This window comes from Lithobates pipiens, unplaced genomic scaffold, assembly GCF_037356315.1.
Source record: "Lithobates pipiens isolate NorthernLeopardFrog02 unplaced genomic scaffold, aLitPip1_a1.2 Scaffold_19, whole genome shotgun sequence".
Classification (NCBI taxonomy): domain Eukaryota; kingdom Metazoa; phylum Chordata; class Amphibia; order Anura; family Ranidae; genus Lithobates; species Lithobates pipiens.
Window position 1 is genome coordinate 1,824,483 of NW_027507764.1, and position 4,496 is coordinate 1,828,978.

At 54.6% G+C, this 4,496-nt stretch overlaps 1 pseudogene across 1 annotated transcript in view; it reads right to left on the reverse strand.

The window, feature by feature from the left end:
- Positions 1 to 3,080, reverse strand: part of LOC143997893 (galectin-1 pseudogene) — a 7,531-nt pseudogene extending 4,451 nt beyond the window's left edge. Inside the window, exon 1 of the transcript XR_013277759.1 lies at positions 2,990 to 3,080. The product of XR_013277759.1 is annotated as a galectin-1 pseudogene (transcript). The remainder of the gene's footprint in view (positions 1 to 2,989) is intronic.
- Between the last annotated feature and the right edge of the window lie 1,416 nt (positions 3,081 to 4,496).

Consider the following 4,496-nt stretch of genomic DNA (forward strand, 5'->3'; position numbering starts at 1 on the left):
ATGACCTTTGTGAGCCCTGTAGTTCCACCACTGGCATCAGTAGTTTTTATTATTATTTTTTTTTTAATTTTTAGGTGCCCCATTGGGGGACTGTCCCTAGGCAGGATGGGGTCCTCGTCCCCAGAAGACATGAGGTCCTTTCCTCCAGGGCAGATGAAGTTACTTCCCCCAAGTGAGAAGGGGTCCCTGTCCCCAGGGGAGGTGGGGGTCCCTGTCCCCACATGAGAAAAAGTCCCTGTCCCCAGGGGGAGATGGAGGGGGTATGTAATGGTGTGTGGGGGGTGGGGTCCTCTCACTCACCATGACCAAGCTGTAGGCCGCGCACTCATCCATGTTGGCCTGGGCTCCATTCAGTGTGCTGGACGGGTGATCAGCATATCTACCAGAAAGACCTTTCATCATCTGTGTATGACGGGGGAGGAGGGGGGCTGGCAGACAAGCCTGCAGTGTCCTCTGGGGGCCGGTTCCCATAGGGCTGCACTGCATCTGTGTGCTTAAAGTTTCTTTACCTGGGAGAAGCAGTGCAGTGTGGGCCGGGCTCGGGAGGGGGCAGGGCTCTGGCTGGGGAGAACAGACATCGGACTGAGCGGCAATGCATGGAGCAGGAGAGGGGTACTCTGAGGAGCCGGCCGAGGACACAGGTCATGCGGGGAATGCACAACTAAAGAGCAGCCAGTGCGATAGTCGAGCATGGAGCTCTGCTAGTCACCCTCCACCACCGTGTGCATGGTGCACTGGTACCGCTAGCGGCCTATGCTGCTGCCGGCCATATGCAGAGGGGGCTGCATGGGCCCCCTGCATCACAGGGCCTGGTTGCGGTCGCGACTGCTGCACCCCCTATAGTTACGCCCCTGGGGTTACCGTTACCTTCCGTTCTCCTTGTGGCACATCTAGGGGGTGTCCCGTGGTAGATGGCCCAGTAACTTGAGACTGACAATAGATCCACTTGAATGGATTTTATTTGTGAAACTTAAACCATTGAACAGTCTTTAAACTTGGGATCAGAGGGTTGGGAAGGGAAGTTCAGGTCCTCTCAATGTCAAAGTCTATAAACATTAAAGCGGAGCTCCACCCTAAAGTGGACCTTCCGCTCATTGGATTCCCCCCCCCTTCCGGCGCCACAATTGGCACCTTTCAGGGGGGAGGGGGGGTGCAGGTAGCTGTACAGTACACCCACTTCCGGCGTAGATTCTGCAGAAGGTACGCCCCTTTCCGCAGAATCTACGCCCCTTTCCGAAAGTCCCCCGCTGCCTGCTGGGAAACACACAGATCCCAGAGGCAGCGGGGACCGTCCTTATTACGCAGCGCGACTCGCGCATGCGCAGTAGGGAACCGGGAAATGAAGCCGAAAGGCTCCACTTCCTGATTCCCATACTCAAGATGGCGGCGGCAGCACCCGAGAGACGATCGAGAGATCGGCTTCGGGTGCCGACATCGCGGGCGCGCTGGACAGGTAAGTGTCACTATTTTAAAAGTCAGCAGCTGCAGTATCCCGGCGGACTCCCGCTTTGAGGAACTTTCTTACTTTGGCTGCATCCAGAGAATAGCCATTCCCAGCTGGATGATCACTCAGGTTGGACAGTTCCTCTCTCACAAGGCCTAGCAGCCAACAAGGTGCTTAAATCAGGAACCAAGTCTTTGCCACGGACGTTGTTGTAGAACACGTAGGGAAACTAAGCTGTAGAACACTTACAGGGGCGGACTGACCATTGGGGCACTCGAGCACTGCGGGTTTGAGGACCCCCGACCATCACAATCATATAAGCTTGTTAGACATCAGATTCCAAAACCACAGCTAATAACATGGAGTTCTACCCGCTCCCCCCCCCTCGCCCCCACATGGCCATTAATAAGGGGTTGCCCCCAATGACCCTTATTAAAGAGTTACCCCTCACCCTCCATCGCCGCCATTGATATGAGATTGCCCCAAATTGGCCATTAATATGGAGATGGTCTTTCCTCTCATTGCTACTTGACCAACCCTTGACAGCTTCAGTGACCGGCTCTGGGACTCGTGATGTCACCGGTGGCATAATTTCCATTTTCTACTGCTGGCACTACCCCCGCCCAACCCTTCACATCTTGAGTAACCTGCTCTGGGACCCGTGATGTCACTGGTGGCATCATTTCTATGTTCTACTGCTGGCACCACCCCCGCCCAACCCTTCACATTTTGAGTAACCTGCTCTGGGACCCGTGATGTCACTGGTGGCATCATTTCGATGTTCTACTGCTGGCACCACCCCCACCCAACCCTTCACAGCTTGAACAGCCTGCTCTGGGACCCCGTGATGTCACTGGTGGCATCATTTCGATGTTCTACTGCTGGCACCACCCCCACCCAACCCTTCACAGCTTGAACAGCCTGCTCTGGGACCCCGTGATGTCACTGGTGGCATCATTTCCATTTTCTACTGCTGGCTCCACCCCCACCCAACCCTTCACAGCTTGAGTAGCCTGCTCTGGGAGCCCGCGATGTCACTGGTGGCATCATGTCCATTTTATACTGCTGACTCCACCCCCGCCCAACCCTTCACAGCTTGAGTAGCCTGCTCTGGGAGCCCGCGATGTCACTGGTGGCATCATGTCCATTTTCTATTGCTGATTTCACCCCGCCCAACCCTCCACATCTTGAGTAACCTTCTCTGGGACCCCGTGATGCCACTGGTGGCATAATTTCCATTTTCTACTGCTGGCACCACCCCCGCCCAACCCGTCACAGCTTAAGTGGCAGTGGTTTTGGGACCTGTGACATCATTGGCAACCTTCATTTCCATTCTACAATGCTAAAACCACCCCCTGCCCAGCTCTTCATAGCTTGAGTGATTGGCGATCGGTCCTGTGATGCCACTGCCAGAATTTCCAGTCTTTGTTGCGAACACCACCCCCGCCTAGCTCTTCTCAGCTGGAGGGACAGTGGCACTGGGACCTGTGACACCATTGTTTCCAGTCTCCTCTGCTGACACCACCCTTACTCAGCCCTTCATACCTTGAGGGCTAGTGGCTCTTGGACCCATGATTTCATTGGCATTATGGTTTCCTTTTTCCTCTGCTGACACCATACCCACCCAGCCTTTCATAGCTTGAGGGACAGTGATTCTGGGACCTGTGACATTATTGGCATTATGGTTTCCATTCTCCACTACTGACACCAGCCCTGCCCAGTGCTTCAGAGCTTGAGGACCAGCGGCTCTGGAGTCTGTGACACGATTGGCAGCATTATTTCCTTTCTCCTCTACTAGCACCACCCCCACCCAACCATTCGCAGCCTAAGGACAGAGGTTCTGGGTAATGTCCTTTTCAGCCCTGACAGCTAGATGAAGAAGAGGGAATCCAGCAGTCAGATGGCACGTTATAAAAAGGTCTGCAGCACACGTGTCGAAGTTCAAACACAAGGCTTGCAGGCTGATCCGGGGGGCCACCGGGCCATTTCATGGGGCCCTTAAACCTCTCCTGGAGCTGCTGCAGCTGTGGGGGACTCCTGACTTCTGATGGTGGAGGTGCTCTGGACATCTGATGTAAGGGGGGGGTGAGGTGCTCTGGACATCTGATGTAAGGGGGAGGTGAGGTGCTCTGGACATCTGATGTAAGGTGGAGATGAGGTGCTCTGGACATCTGATGTAAGGTGGAGGTGAGGTGCTCTGGACATCTGATGTAAGGTGGAGGTGAGGTGCTCTGGACATCTGATGTAAGGGGGTGGTGAGGTGCTCTGGACATCTGATGTAAGGTGGAGGTGAGGTGCTCTGGACATCTGATGTAAGGGGGTGGTGAGGTGCTCTGGACATCTGATGTAAGGAGGAGGTGAGGTGCTCTAGACATCTGATGTAAGGTGGAGGTGAGATGCTCTGGACATCTGATGTAAGGGGGAGGTGAGGTGCTCTGGACATCTGATGTAAGGGGGAGGTGAGGTGCTCTGGACATCTGATGTAAGGTGAAGGTGAGGTGCTCTGGACATCTGATGTAAGGTGGAGGTGAGGTGCTCTGGACATCTGATGTAAGGTGGAGGTGAGGTGCTCTGGACATCTGATGTAAGGTGGAGGTGAGGTGCTCTGGACATCTGATGTAAGGGGGAGGTGAGATGCTCTGGACATCTGATGTAAGGGGGAGGTGAGGTGCTCTGGACATCTGATGTAAGGTGGAGGTGAGGTGCTCTGGACATCTGATGTAAGGGGGGGGTGAGGTGCTCTGGACATCTGATGTAAGGTGGAGATGAGGTGCTCTGGACATCTGATGTAAGGTGGAGGTGAGGTGCTCTGGACATCTGATGTAAGGTGGAGGTGAGGTGCTCTGGACATCTGATGTAAGGGGGTGGTGAGGTGCTCTGGACATCTGATGTAAGGTGGAGGTGAGGTGCTCTGGACATCTGATGTAAGGGGGTGGTGAGGTGCTCTGGACATCTGATGTAAGGAGGAGGTGAGGTGCTCTAGACATCTGATGTAAGGTGGAGGTGAGATGCTCTGGACATCTGATGTAAGGGGGAGGTGAGGTGCTCTGGA